Source organism: Monodon monoceros, unplaced genomic scaffold, assembly GCF_005190385.1.
Source record: "Monodon monoceros isolate NGI ecotype Baffin Bay Population unplaced genomic scaffold, NGI_Narwhal_1 Super_Scaffold_18, whole genome shotgun sequence".
In the NCBI taxonomy this organism is placed as follows: domain Eukaryota; kingdom Metazoa; phylum Chordata; class Mammalia; order Artiodactyla; family Monodontidae; genus Monodon; species Monodon monoceros.
Genome location: NW_021703774.1, coordinates 15975922 through 15992965, shown reverse-complemented (window position 1 = coordinate 15992965; position 17044 = coordinate 15975922). Strand labels below are relative to the sequence as shown.

At 33.6% G+C, this 17044-nt stretch overlaps 1 protein-coding gene across 1 annotated transcript in view; it reads right to left on the bottom strand.

Moving 5' to 3' along the window:
* The window catches only part of SPATA17 (spermatogenesis associated 17), a 185883-nt gene that overhangs the window by 24634 nt on the left and 144205 nt on the right, over positions 1–17044 (bottom strand). The window lies entirely within an intron of this gene.

Genomic DNA, 17044 nt, shown 5'->3' with positions numbered 1-17044 from the left:
CACCCTAATTTTCACTTTATATATGAAAGCAATAGAAAGGCATTCTTAGATATTGTATTAATTGGGGTTAGATTCAGCTGCAACTGTTAGAAAGCCCCAATTAACAATGACTTAAACAAGAGAGAGAATTTTCTTTCTCATTTACACAAAAGTCCAGGGTTGGTGTGATACTCCACAGTGAAAGGGACCCAGGATTCCTTAATGTTATTGCTCTATCTTTCTTGGTCCACATTGATCCAAGGATTAAAATATGACTGAAGATGTCAATCAATCTCTAGCTGTCAAAACCTCCATACCAGACATCCAGAAGGAAAAAATGAGAAGAATGACACTTTTCTTTAAAAACACGATGGGAGGCAGTCTGCCATGGGGCTCTTGAGTTGTACAAATCTTGCTGAATGTGTCAAAATCACAAAGTCTTGATAATTCTTTTACCCAGTGTGAGGGTCACTTCTCAGTATTGAGAATATACAACTGCCAACCCTGAGAAGTGATGTAACACCTCACAGTATGTACCGCATAGTCTGGTAAAGCACGTACTCCCTCCGGACACAGCAGGCTTGCTAACTGCTTCCCATGAAGGTGGTGGATTTCACACATCCAGGGTTTTCCTCCTATGACATGCTAGGACGTGCAGGCACCGTGGGGCTCTCTGTATCATCTTGGGACCCGAGGCTCAGGGGACTAGCACAACTATGTTGAAACTCCTTTTCCTGCGTCTGCTGTAAGGAATAGTCTCTCACCTAGGTAGCTTGTGCCTTTTACCAGCATCTGTGGAACTTTATCAGACTAATTTACTAGGTTGCATAGTTCTTCTGATGAGAGTTCTTTTAGCTATCTTCCACACCGTCAGACTTATTTATGTAGGGAAAGTCCTGAAAAATAATTCCTAGAGGCGGAGCTCACACTTTTGCTTACTTTCCATTTTCTAGCATCTAGTGACAGGACTATAATTAGCTTTAAAAGGTGGCTGATAAATGCAGTTTTAATTTCAGGCAGTCATGTACCCAGCTATAAATCAGAGGTTCTACTAGTATAGAACAAAGGTCAGCAAACTACAGCCCACAGGCTAAAGCCAGCCTACTTCCTAATTTTTAAATAAAGTTTTATTGGAACACAGTTATGCCCATCCTTTTATGTATTGTCTATGGTTGTTTTTGTGCCTTCAAAATCTAAAATATTTATCATCTGGCTCTTAAAGAACGTTTGTTGACCCTAGTACAGAAGAAGAGAAAACTGATATTCAGAGACAATAAACTCTCTGCCATAGATATTCAAGGTCCCAGAAAATGTACTGCCTTGCCCTCTTTTAAATAAAACCTTTGTTGTATATCCCATGAATCAAAGAAATGACTCATTTTAATATCTCAGGGAGAAGAATCAGTAATACTGATATCAGTAGTATCAATATGATCTCAAACAAAAAACATAAGTAAGGACACAGAAGACTTGAACAATATTTAGAAACTTCAGGAGACTGGTAAATATGTAACATTGTACCCAACAATTGCAGAAAATATATCTCTTTTAATGTACTTGGAACATTTACCGAAACTGACAAGATCTTGGGCCATATAGGAACTCTCAACAAATTTCAGAAGATTAAATTCACAGATGTTTTTTGACCACAGAAAAATTAAACTAGTTAAAAAAAATACAACTAGGAAATCTCCAAATGTTAGATAATTCAAGTATATATTAATAAATAAAACATGAGTCAAAATAGAAAACATTTTGAAATTTATGATGAAAACTTGTGAGATGTCACAAAATCCATGTTTTGAAACACATAGCCTTATATGAATATATTATATATATATATTTTTCCTCGTATCATTTCAAAGGACATAACCTATGAGAGTAGAACTTAATATCTCTGTTTTATTGAATTGGCTTATAAATCGGGGCAATACTCTGCACATCGTGGGTGCTCAACAGATGCTTTGATGAACTCTCAACATTAAAAATGAGATTTAATTATTTACAAATTGCAGTCATGCCTGCAAAATAACTGATTCCCTTTTGTAGATAGGGTAAAAACCTTTAAACGAGGTTTTCTGAGTTGAAATTCAGATTTACACACAGTGATTTAACTGGGAATATAGAGATCTTTGGTTTAATGCTTCAAAATGCTTGGCTCAGTGCAAAATGTAGTCACCTTATAAAACAATGTTGGATGATAAATGGAGAGCGACCCTCCCCAACAATAAACTAACATTTACATATTAATTTCATAGAAACTCTTGGTGGAATTTTAGTTACCTAACCACCAACTATGATTTTCCTGTGTTATATTATACATACATTTGGGATAATGATATACATAGATATGATTTATTGCTACCTTCAGCAGGATTGAAACAGTACATCAAATTTTATTTTGGTGGTCCTTTTATTAGCTTCCTACCACTTGATCAGCTGATATCACTAATAATAAATTTTTTTTTATAAACTAGAGTTTGCAAGTCCTGTCCTGAGACTATAATATTTCAAAAAACGGTCTAAGCTTTAGGGAAAAAACCAATTACAGAAACAGCATTAAAAATGCCAAGCACTGGGCAGAAGCAATTCTGGATCAGTTTAAAAGAGTGATTGATGAAACCCTAATCCAAGCTGAAGGAACAGTTTCACGACAAGCTGTGACCATTCCACACACTTCATTAGCTGCCATAATTAGCCTGGTGTTTCAATTTGTTAGAACTGGTGGGGACAATTTTCCTCAGAATGAAACATCAAAATACAGGGTCCCTCAGACTTCAGAAGAGGCTGATGAGAGGCTTTTCTAGTCTCTGTTAACTAAAAGATTAATTATTGCTGATGGGAGGCTGTGCTGTGATTGTCACTCTGTCTATGTGCATTACTTTTAGCATTAGAAGAAAGATACGGTTGACACCGCACCACTCAATCAAGTAGCTTCACATTACAGCACGAAGTCGGTTTTAATATACAGGGTACTTTTGATGGATTTTTTTTCTTCTTCCTGTTTTCTGGGTCCAAGACACACCTATTTATTTATATCAGAATTTGAAAACAGCCTCTAAAATATTGAGAATTTTGGTTAAGGTACTTTGTCTCAAGTCATGGCTTCCTTCTCTAACCACAGATCAGCTCAAGAGTGGCTTCATGTATTTGTACAGTTGTACAGTGACATCTTTTAAATATGTTTATAAATCTTCTAAGACTACACATGTTTTAAGCAACCCATAAAGCCACGTTAATTTTACCTATATTTATAAATATAGCTCTATAATCTTATCCCTGGATTAAGGAAATACACTCTGATTTCCCACAATATAAATTCATGAAATCTAATTAAGAGGGTAGTAGGAAAGGGACTCCTACTTCATTTCCATAGAACAAAAGTGATTTCTTTTGGTTTTCTGGCCATAGGCAAAGCTGATCCGAAGTCAAGAGTACATACCTACAGACAGTGCCATTAAAAATTTCACCAAAGCCTTAGTTTTTAATGTCTTGGCTTTATTATTATTTAATTATTTGCATTAAGATAATTATTTGTAAGCCCAAAATTTCCACTTCATTTACCTTTTCTAAAAAACTCACTTCTTTAACTGACCTATAATGAGTGAACTGGGAAGGGTGATTTAGTGAAATGTGGAGGAAGCAACCATAGCCAAAGAAACCGGTGGTATTTTCAAATCCACTACACCGTAGTGAAAAAGTTTTAAAGTGTAAAAGCACAATGACATCAGATAAAAATGCTTCCTTGAGTTTCCAGAACAAAATTCTCCACAGGTTCCACTAAAATCAAGTCCTTGTTACCCCAAACATTTGGTTAGCTGTATCATTTAGAGCAGTACAGTCCAACAGAATTACAATGTGGGCCACACATATAATTTTAATTTTCCACTAGCCATATTACAAATAGTAATAAGAAACAGGTGAAATTAATTGTATGGCAAGAAAATATTTAAGCTAATACGTCTAAAGTATTATTGGTGTAACTATGTCATTAATATAAAAATATGAATGTTACCTTTCTTTAGTACTATATCTTTGAAATCCAGGGTCTTTTACACTTACAGCACATCTCAAATTAGAGAAGCTATATTTCAAGTGCTCAGTAGCTGCGTGGCTATCAAATGGAACAACACAAATCTAGAGAATGTGGAGCTTGCTTTCTCAGGGAGTAGTTTTTCTGCTCTTTAGTGAACAGAGCAGTTCTGGAGTCCTGTGGAGTTACATACACAACGAGTAGATCTATACGAACAGATGAAATAGCAGCTGAATCAACTCTTTACAGTCAAGAGTAAAAGTCCTTCTAACTTAATAAATGAACACTACTGAAATACATATAGATTATAAGATTCGTAACAATCAGTGAAGATAACGCAAGACTTAAGAAATCAACAGGCCATGCACACCATGGAGACTCAGAATAGCCACACACCAGGCCAGAAAGATAATGCCCATTCCTAGGGAAGTAATGTATGATGAGAACAGGATTCACACTGTAATAAGAGCTGAAATTCAGCCAGCATGCATCAGTATGGGCATATTGGTTATTAACATATTTTAGAAATGCTTTCATTATTTTCATATGTTAGTAAATGGCTACTAACCCAAGTACTACCTCAAACATCCTTCACAATCCAGCAGTTAAATAGTTACTGTGTATCCCAGCAGGGAGTCCCAGGATTATTGTCCATTCTGATTGTTGAGTATCTGTGAAGTATGGCTAGCAAAGAATTTTATTGTTACTCATGCCTACAATACATACATAATCAGCTAGGCATATTGAACACAATTATTTATACAGTAAATCTGTGGTTAATTTAGCCATATTGTTGTTTTTGATCTTCTCATCAAATTGCTTCCTTTTAAAATCTCAGAAAACATGCTCAGAAACAAAATATCTAAATTTAGTAGCTCTAAACAGTCACAAAAGCCATAAGGAAACTAATCTCAATAGAGTCTGCCAAGCCATTTGCTATTCAAAAGCTATTACAGAGATTATTTCTGTTTGGGAATTGCAGTGTGGGGAAGGTTTTAATTCCCTAATTCTACATCTCTACTATTTATCCTTGATTTAATTTTTAAACACTGGAGGATATACCCCAAATAACTCTTGTAGTTCTACATAATATTCAAAATTGTGTTGAATCATTCATCTTAATATGGTAACATAAAGAGAGAGAATCTTGAGGTTTTAGATTATAAAATAGCACAGCAAATAAACAACCTCTAGAGTAGTGAAGATGTCATCATTAAAAACATGAAGTAAATACAGCTGGAACACTTCTGCCATTTGCAAAAGTACTTCAGAGAATGGGGCTCTTTGTCACAAAAAGTGGTTTGATTTGAGAAGGTTGGAAATCAACCAAACTATGATTTGCTCTATCCAAAGACCTTCACCTAGAATCATCTCATAATGCAAACATGAAGCCACATACCACAGGGGAGAAACCATGTGGCAAGAAAATAAATGTTGTTGATTTGTGACTTAGAACATAAGGATAAAATAAAAGAAATACTGCATTCTCTCCCAAATAGTTGATATTTTCTAACATGTCATAGAGTAAACAACAGAGGCAACATTTCCTTTAGCATGACCCAGGATGTATCTGAGAGCAACCAACTGATGAATTTGGTCTGGTATGTTCCCACTGACATCATGACAGAAAAATTTCTATTTTGTGAGCCCCTTTTGGAAAGCCTGTCGACTGTTTTCCTGTCTTCAAAATGATTAACATTTCTTTTGTTGAGCATAACTTCATTTGGAAGAAAAATCTGGAAACTTCATGACTAGGTATAGTATCTGCAATCTTTGGAAACACGTCTGGTTTTACTGTTTGATAAAAAAAGTTTCACGTGCCACCTTGATCACTTTCTAAATTAGCATGAGTTACTGCCAAAGATGCTGCCCCAAATCCTTAATGGAGGCATTCATACTCCTTTTCAGTAGTCAACCTCAGAATTTTCATGAGAAAATGTGAGCAGGATATGAAATACAGTGTCTGGAAGATAAGGAGTCAACTTTAAGCAGAAGTTTCAAAGTATCTGAGAGAAATAGGAAGCCATGGTTAGAGCAATAAGATAAGGAGTTCATTCAGACTGGATTACCTAGATAATTTTATTATTATTCAATGCACCACTGTCATAGTATGCATGGTGCTGAAAAGTCATGACTTCTATTGAACAAGCTCTTACTCTGGAAAATAAGATTAGAGGAAGATAATTACGCCAACTCTCTAATTCTGAATGAAGTACTTTTGTAGGCTGAAGTGGAAAATGACAATTTGTTTATTTCTGTATAGGGAGAAGTCTCTGAACACCCAGGAACAATACAAATCTCTGTTGAAGTTCACTTCTGCTTCAATGTCCCTAAAATAATACATGGATTCATATCTTTCAGCTGTCACAGAGTATATCAATAAAGAAGACTTCAAAACACATAACCCTCAATGGTTTAAGGACAAAGGAAGCGAAATGATGTGAGTTCAATCTATTTTAGAGATTCTCAGAAAACTTTTATATTCCTTTACTCCAACCTTTGTTCTCTGAGAAAGCAAGTTATTAGTGTTTGGATACCATTTGACACTACGTACCTAAGTAACTTATTTTTAACATTTGTTGCCATTAGAACAAAGAATTGAAATAAATTAATGTCAAAGATAAATGCATTGCCATATTAAAAGTCTTCTCTAACATTTCAACTTTTAACTCAAGTGAAAACATAGTAGTGTTTTCATTGAAATTTACTTTTATACAATTACAGTTCTTAACTTGCAAAATTTGTATTCATTTCCACATTATTATAAAATAGACATTTGAGAACAACAATTGTAAACAAAACTTTTGTTCTACTTGTTTTGTGAAGGAAATTAGTTTTCAATAAAACAAAATGATGGCATGCAAGTGTTGTGTGCATTGTATATTTGTACTTTTTTCTGGAGAGAAAGTCCATAGCTTCAATTAGATTCTCTAGAGTCAGAGGCCAAAAAAGGTATCAAATTACTAATTTGAAGTCTTTACATTATTTCTGAAGAAAGCAGCAGTCTCCAGAATTAAACTGAAAACTTACCTTGACACTCTATATTTTCTTTATTTAATTTTTACTGAAATACAGTTGATGTGCAGTATTATGTTAATTTCAGGTGTAGTGCATAGTGATTTGACATTTGCACACACTATTAAATAATCACCATGATAAGTCTACTAACCATCTGTCCCCATAATACAAAGTTATTACAATATTATTGACTATATTCCTTATGCTGTATATTACATCCTTGTGGCTCATTTATTTTATGACTGGAAGTTTTTATCTCTTAATCCCCATCACCTATTTCATCCTGGATCATATGGTAGTTCTATTTTTAATTTTTTACATTAAAAAATTTGTCCACAGTGACTGCACAATCTACAGTCCCACCAACAAAGGATGAGGGTCCTCTTTTCTCCACATCCTTGCCAACACTTGTTATTTGTTATCTTTTTGATGACAGCCATTCTGCCAGGTGTGAGGTGGTATCTCATTGCGATATTAATTTGTATTTCCCTGATGACTGGCGAGCATCCTTTCATGTGCCTGTTGGCCATCTGTACACCCTCTTTGAAAAAATGTCTATTCAGGTCCTCTGCTCATTTAAAAATCAGATTATTTGTTTTTCTGATGTTGAGTTGTATGAGTTCTTTGTAAGTTTTGGATATCAACCCCGTGTTGGATATATCATTTGCAAATATCTTCTCTCATTCAGTAGGCTTCCTTTTTATTTGGTTGATAGTTTTCTTCACTGTGCAAAAGCTTTTTTAGTTTTATGTAGTCCCATTTGTTTATCTTTTCATTTGTTTCCTTTGTCTGAGGAAACAGATCCAAAAAATATTGCTAAGACCGTACAAAAAGCATACATTAAAAGGACCATATGCCATGCTCAAGTAGGATTTATCCCAGGGATGTAAGGATGATTCAATATCCACAGATCAATCAGTGTGATGTACCACATCAACAAAGAGAAGAATAAAAATAATATGATTATATTGACAGAAGCACTTTTATTCAACATAGTATCTAGCCACAGCAACCAGAGAAGGAAAAGAAATAAAGGAAACCCAAATTGGAAAGGAAGAAGTAAAACTTTCACTGTTTGCAGATGACATAATACTGTATATAGAAAATTCTGAAAATTCTACCAAAATACTATTACAATTAATAAATGAATTCAGTAAGGTTGCAGGACACAAAATTAATAAACAGAAATCTGTTGCAATTCTATACACTAATAACAAACTATCAGAAAGAGAAATTAAAACAATCACATTTACATTTGCATCAAGAAGAATAAAATATTGAGAATAAATCTAACCAAAATGGTAAAAGACTTGTACTCTGAAAACTATAGGCATTGATGAAAGAAACTGGAGACGACACAAACAAGTGGAAAAATATACTGTGCTCATAGATTGGAAGAATTAATATTGTTAAAATGGCCATACTACCCAAGGCAATCTACAGATTCAATGCAATCTCTATCAAAATACCAAAGGCAGTTTTTACAAAACTAAAATAAATAATTCTAAATTTGTATGGAAACACAAAAGACCCTGAATAGCCAAAGCCATCTTAAGAACAAAGCTGGAGGTATCACACTCCCTGATTTCAAGCTATACTAAAAGCTACAGTAATCAAAACAGTATGTTATTGGCACAAAAGCAGACACACAGATAAATGGAACAGGATAATGAGCTCAGAAATAAACCCATGCCTGTATGGCTAATTAATCTATGACAAAGGAGGAAAGAATATGCAATGGGGAAAAGACAGCCTCCTCAATAAATGGTGTTGGCAAAATTGGACAGCTACCTGCAAAAGAATGAAACTTGTATTTCCCAGCATATGCAAAAATAAACACAAAATGTATTAAAGATTTAAATGTAAGACCAAAAACCATAAAATGTCACTCTATGTTTTAAATCAAACTTCTCACATAATAAAAGTACAAGAAATGAGATAGGCAAAATAATTTCCAACAAAGGAAAATAAAACCACATGGTTAAGTGGATAAAAGAGAGTGACTTGATTAGTCATCTGATGAGTACAGGTGGACAGGTCTTGAGCACAAATGGCCAAGCCAACAATCATCTAACATGCACTTGTAATGGATTCTTTGCCTTGCATCACTCTTGTTAACTGTAGAGAAAACCTTCATAGCTAGAACATCACTTCTACGTGTAAGATTCAATGTGAGAGAGATGGTTCTTCAGTTACTCCCCCTTTCCACCCCATCTAATGATGTCTTTCCTGAATGTGGCTGTGTGTTCATAGCTGTGCAGAAAAGGACTAGTGAGATCAAGGGGGCAAAGACAAACCTTGAGTACATGCCACAGACATACTTTAGTTAATGTGTTCTTAAGGTAACTAACTTTTTGACCATAACTTTAAAAATAAATAAATAAAAACAAGTATACTGTCATCCCCTATATATATCTCCCATATATATATAGGAAAGACAGGAAATTTCTGAAAAGGAGCATCTTTCTTTGCTTTGGGATAATAGACTTTACTGGGGCAGTATTTTAAGCTACTCTGTACACTATAGTAGAAAGAAGCTTTCTGGAAAGTGCACTTTATTTTTATGTTAGCATGTCATCAAAAATCAGTCCTTCAATCTACCACTGATTATTTTAATGCTACTAAGATATAACTTTACATGAATACAGTAGCTACATTCAGAGGTGATTTTTCTTCATAGAACATCAAATACTTAACATTTGATATCTGGAAATCTCCCAATCTGATAAATTCATGCAACTTCAGATCCTTTATTATTGTTGGCATTTATATATATTATAGATCAGTAATATGAGAGTTAGAAAGTGGAAGCAAGGGAACTTTTATCAGTAGTGTTTTGGGGTAAAAGGAAAAAGTACATGTGTTAGCTACCAATATATCTAATATAGTTTATCAACTTTTTCTGGGATATTTTTAGAATTTTTACTGTACTTTGAAATTTAAGTAACACTAGCCGTGAATATGGAAACTTACTTTCAAAACTAAGTATGCTAAAATTTTATGTATAGTATTTTTTACACCCTTAATTATGCTATTAGAACTAGAAAGTATATTCATACTTGCAGATTAGATTGCTTCTACCCTTTGGACATTATGTGTATTAAATATCAAAACATAAATGACAGATGCTCCTGAGTTCATTTAGAAAAACAATACGTAGTGTCTTGAAAATCAAAGCAAAGCTTCAGATTCAAACAAGCATAGTTTGAATTTAGTTTCTTTTATTTCTTTTAAAAATTATAATTCTGAAAAGATATTAAAAAAATTTTTAATGGTTTATAGGCTTTAGCAATATAAATGAGTTTCTATGGAAAATGTCGACAAAATGTAAGTCATTTTCTTAAAATAGCACACACATGACATAAAGTGAAGGAAAAAGGTATACGGTTAATGCTATGTGCTCTTCATTATTTCCATAATAAATACCATCCTGATATATGGCATTAGGTTGGTGAGCTACAAGGAAACTTGGACAGACATGTCTGCAGCCCAGTCTGCTCATGACAAATAATTAGATTCATAACAAAAATATGTTCAGAAAGAATATATAATAAAAATAATAAAACACTGAATACATAATAAAAATAATAAAACACTGAATACATACACAGAAATTGTATTTTATTTACCATAAGAAAACTTAATTTTGGACTAGGATGTAAGTTTTATATCTTAGTTTGTTTTTTTTGTTTTTTTTTTTGGCCACGCCATGCGGCATGTGGAATCTTAGTTCCCCGACCAGGGATCAAACCCATGTCCCCTGCAGTGGAAGCATGCAGTCTTAACCACTGGACCTCCGGGGAAGTCCCATATCATGGTTTAATTTTTAAAATCCTAAACTTGCCATAATTTCACTTGGGAGAGGGGATGCAGTTAGGAAAAGCTCTCCTAAGGAAGAGAGGGAGAAAACTAGTATGTCTCCTCAGTATTTGACATAAGTGAGTGACTGCCTGGATGGAAGGAATTTAAAAGAGACCAGGTGTCAGGGAGAAGATGGAGAGCTCTGCATTGGGCATAATGAGTGTGAGCTCTGTTTGGATAAGCAAAGAAAACTGAAAGAGTAATACAGCAATATTATTTTTTCTCTAATGCTGCTTACAGGCAAGTTACATGATTAAATGAAGAAGGGAGGGAAAGCAAGACATTTATAATACAACAGACAAATGACAATGTATTGCTAGTTAGACAGAATAATAAGTACCATCTAATTTTCTCTTTAAAATCCATTTATTCTTCAAAGCCCTAGATCATCATCAAGGGACCACATTTTCCAACTGAGGAATTACAGAGGAGGAAAATTAGGTTTTTAAAAACATTCCAATTGTTGTGTGCAAATAGCTCTGGAATCGATTTAGTAAGAAAGTTAAGGTCAACATTTGTATACTTACAACCTCTGTGCGAAATATTTTTACTACTTTTGTACCTTTAGAGTCTTTAATTGATATCCTTAAATTCAGTTGCTGCCCAGATCATCAAGTTATCACTTTTCAGTCATCTGATATTTCACAGTTGTTAAACTTTTAACATGTTAGCAGATTTAAATTTTCCCCTAATAGTTCATAACCTTATAATAGCCACCTAAAAATTAACTTGTAAATTAATCCAGAGTTAATAATGCAATTATTAATCTGGCACTTATATATGTAACAGAAATCACAAACTGTAGCCTTCTCAAAATCAGTCTGGTAGTATGGCTTTCAGCATCTTTTTAGAATGAATGTGAATGTTTAAATAACTCCATGAAGAGAGCCTTTAGGAGAAAATATATTGCACTTAGGCATAATTTGGAAAATATGCAGTTAAGTATGTTAAACTAAATTAAATCCACAACAATAATTTTTGCAATGGAACAATTTCTTCAAGTGAACTCTCAAGCAGGAAATCTAGTCTGTGAAACCCATGAGTAGAGTTCTGAGCACTCCTTAGAGCACATTATATAAAGTGATATAAAGTGATAAGGAAACACACAATTAAGAGAAGTATTTGACTTGTCCCTTTTTTTTATGGTACGTGTTGCTGTAGGTTCCCTTTGCCTTTTCGTAAGACTTTAAAAATATTTTAAGCACCAACTTGGAAGTTTACCAAAAATTTTTTCAAAATACTATTTTTATACTGATACAAAATCAACTGGAAGATACAAAAGGATATAAAATGTGATCTATAAATTAAAATCCAACTTGAGGGCAAGCTTTTTACTTCTTTTGCCTTAGAAGTAACACAAGTTAGATGTTCAATATATTTAAATTTCATTATTCAATTTTTATAATATTAAAACATGAACTATACAGTATGGGACAAAAATTTAAATTAATAAAAAGCAAATTAATCTTTTAATCATCTAGGACTCAGTCAATTTATTAATGTGATTTTACTATTACTTTCTAAATACAAGAGTAACTCGGAGCTATCACAGGTTGGGTTCCAGACCACCACAATAAAGTGAATATTGTAATTGAGTCACACATATTTTTTTGCTCTTCCAGTGCATCTGAAAGCTATGTTTACACTATACTGTAGTCTATTAAGTGTGCAATAGCATTCTGTCTAAAAACAGAATGTAAATAGGAATGACTTCTTTGTAGCATGCAATGCTGCTTGACAGCATTTTACCCACAGTAGCAGAACTTCTTTCAAAATTGGAGTCAATCCCTTCAAACCCTGCCACTGCTTTACCAACTAAGTTTATGTCGTGTTCTACATCCTTTGTCATTTCAACAATCTATATAACATCTTCACCAGGAGCAGTTCCCATCTCAAGAAACCACTTTCTTTGCTCATCCATTAGAAGTAAGTCCTTATTCATTCAAGTTTTATCATGAGATGGCAGCAATTCAGTTACATCTTCAGGCTCCACTTCTAATTCTAGTTCTCTTGCTTTCTGAAGTGACTTCCTCCACTGAAGTCTTGAAGGCATCCACGATGGTTGGAATCAATTTCTTCCTGATAATGCTGATATTTTAACCGCTTCCCATGAATTACAAATGTTCCTAATGGCTTCTAGAATGATAAATCCTTTCCAGAAAGTTTTCAATTTACATTGTCTAGATCCATCAGAGGAATCACTATCTCTGGCAACCAGGGAGAGAGTTCATTTTATTATTATTTTTATAAATAATATTCTGGTGTTCTGTATCATCTTGACACATAATCAAGATAAATTTTTTAAATGTACAAACCATTATGTATAAAGTAAGCTATAAGGCTATATTGTACAACAGAGAGAATATAGCCAATATTCTATAATAACTATAAATGGAATATAACCTTTAAAAATTGTGAATCACTATGTTGTATAACTTTAACTTATATAATACTGTACAGAAATTATACTTCAGTTTTTAAGAAAAGACTTAAAAGCAAAACAATATATATTTAACAGAAAACATATATATATATACAATATACAAAAGTTTGGTGCATGAAAGCACAGAGTTAATATAAAACAATAAAGACTATGCAAAAATCCCAAAGCATATAAAAAGGTAACTAAATGAAGTGAATAATAATAGAACCATTCCCCTTTAAAATAATCCCACAAAATTAACAATTTGTTAACTCGCAAAAATATTTCCAGTATTTGAGATAAAGTGTCAGTACTTTAATTTCAGCAAGCTAGAGGTTTCAAGAAGCCTATCACCTAAAAATTCTAGATAAAAGATGTTAAGATCTTTTTAATGCATAAATGACCTGGGGAAAGATTAAGAGGATTCTTTGGAAGAAAGAATTGACAAGAAAGCGCAACCCAGCAAGGTCTGTAGTCAGCACATGTCCCATGGTATATACACATCCATAGAGTCCTAACGTTTGGGTGTAACATGGCACATGGTCAAGAAAGAGACATCTGGCCCTGGGGTACAATGGGAGGTTAGACCAGAGAACACGGTATAAAACCAGCACTCCTGAAAAGTAACATTTTCAGTAGGTGAACTAGAAAAAGAAAAAGACCCTATTAGGGAGACTGAGCATACACAACCATCTCATCCTTGGATCTGAGTTGAGTGGAGAAAAGGAAAAAATTAAGTTCAGGAATCACACTGGGACTAAAAACTTTCAGAAAGAAAATTATAGAAGCAAGCTATAAAACCTCTAGCTGTCAAACAAAGATTCTGTCCTACACCACAGTGTACAGCTGCACATCTAGGGCAAACATCTTACCTGGGGTAATGTAAATTTTACAGACCTCAGAAGGAAACAGTTGCCACAGTCTCTCTAGAGCTGTACAGTGATTAATAATCTGATGGAGAGATCTCTCAATCTCAGACTTTGTTGCAGTTAGAAAATAAAGGTTTTTTAAAAAATAGGTTACCATGCTTCTTATAAAACTGTGTTCCATTATGTTTGCTCCTCACTCAAATGTAATGCTTTAGACTCAAATGCGAATTGAGCCCTTAGGTTAATAATTATACACTAATATGGTCAGTTCTGATCTACTGAAAATCTTGGATACATCACTGCACATATTATTTTTATTCACAAATTAAAATCCAAATCAGAAACTCTTGTGAACCCGTTTTTAAAACTATAATTGAAAATTACCACACAATGTAACAAACCTATCTGAAACAAAACATTGATTAAAAGCCTAAGGTAATGTAAATTTATACATCTTAACATTACACATCCAAACTATTCTATAGGTTAAACATTATTTTTTAATAAATAGTATAACACAATATTTGGCTCTGTCCTATTTTCTTAAATGCATAAAAAACTAGAGTATATGCATAAATGTATACACATACAAATGCAAAATACTTTATAATAAAACATTATATAAACATACTTTTCCTGAAGGCTACTGACCTCCAGAAGACCGAAACAAGGGTAATCAGACGGGAAAACTGAAGAACTTCAGTCCCAGATATATTGTGAGAGAGACAGAAAAAGCACTTAAACTGAATATTTGATTATTGAAGGCCATCCTCATAAGCAAAATATTTTCCCTCAATTACACCTAATTATTTAATTGTTTACATTTACTAATGAAACGAAACAACATAAAACAAACAACTGTTGGGGGCTCTTTTTAGCCGGCACATAATCATCCATCACCATGTACAGAAAGATTCTTAAAATTATATGAAGCTGGTCTATTTAAAGTGAAAGGCATATTTTATCCCAATCAATGCATAAAAGTAAAATTATCCATAACTGAGGCATGTTTCTCTGCTGTACAGTTCAGCTGTAATGATCCCCACACACTGCTCTTGCACATCAATTATGATAATCATAATCACGGTCATTAAGCTGGGTGTTCATTATTATCAGGATGCTGGTGACAGCAGATTCAATCATCGGGTGCCATGGGCAAGCAGTCACAGTCCCACCCAAGTTTCTGCAGACAGCGATGTGCCACATTAAATCTATGATGTGTTCCACATCCCACTCCATTCCAAAAGCCATAGATGGTAAAGGTCAACTTTATGTTCTGTGCAATATGCTTAGGTTTTCTAAATTAATTCTATGGAGTACTAGATATTTTTATGCTTTGTAACTTATAAAATCCTGTTTAGGACCAAAATGCATGTGAAAATAACAAAGAAGGCCTGCTCTACTGTTGTAATTCACCTATAATAAGGCGGATGAGGAGAGGCTCTGTCAACATAAACCATCTTAAAAGTCTCTGCTTGAATTTTGCAAGTAAGGAAAAACATGAAATGGTTCTATTACAATCAGTTGTCTAAAATGCACATGAAACTCATTCTAATTCAAATAAAGGCCTCAGACTATTATTTCTGCTTCAGTAAATATGAACATATGTGAATGTTTTGACAATCATAAGAATGTTTTTCGTATACGGAATTTTTTCTTTTCCAATTTCAACCTAGCCAGATAGATGAAATTAATGGTGACTGATAGAGTCTCCTTATTTAATTTCATTTCTATTTTAAACACTGAGATCAGCACAACAAAGAATTTATAAATCCAAAGTATTTACCGGAACTTAAAGTTTGACCATTTAAGACACAGACCTACATTCTAACAATTTAACTTGGGGCATTTTACAATTAAATAAAAGAAATATGAGGAAGTTATATGATACGTACATTAGTGCATCATTGATTTCCATACTTTCACAAAATGATATATAATTACAAGAGACAAAGAAGGACACTACATAATGATCAAGGTATCGATCCAAGAAGATATAACAATTGTAAATATTTATGCACCCAACATAGGAGCACCTGAATACATAAGGCAAATGCTAACAGCCGTAAAAGGGGAAATTGACAGTAACACAAACATAGTAGGGGACTATAACACCCCACTTTCACCAATGGACAGATCATCCAAAATGAAAATAAATAAGGAAACACAAGCCTTAAAAGATACATTAAACAAGATGGACTTAATTGATATTTATAGGATATTCCATCCAAAAACAACAGAATACACTTTCTTCTCAAGTGCTCATGAAACATTCTCCAAGACAGATCATATCTTGGGTCACAAAGCAAGCCTTGGTAACTTTAAGAAAATTGAAATTGTATCAAGTACCTTTTCCAACAACAATGCTATGAGACTAGATATCAATTACAGGAAAAAATCTGAAAAAAATACAAACACATGGAGGCTAAACAATACACTGCTTAATAACCAAGAGATCACTGGAGAAATCAAAGAGGAAATCAAAAAATACCTAGAAAAAAATGACAATGAAAACACGACGACCCAAAACCTATGGAATGCAGCAAAAGCAGTTTTAAGAGGGAAGTTTATAGCAATACAATCCTACCTCAAGAAACAAGAAACATCTCACATAAACAACCTAACCCTATACCTAAAGCAATTAGAGAAAGAAGAACAAAAAAACCCCAAAGTTAGTAGAAGGAAAGAAATCATAAAGACCAGATATGAAATAGAAACGGAGGAAACGACAGCAAACAGCAATAAAACTAAAGGCTGGTTCTTTGAGAAGAAAAACAAAATTGATAAACCATTAGCCAGACTCATAAAGAAAAAAAGGGAGAAGACTCAAATCAATAGAATTCAAAATACAAAAGGAGAAGT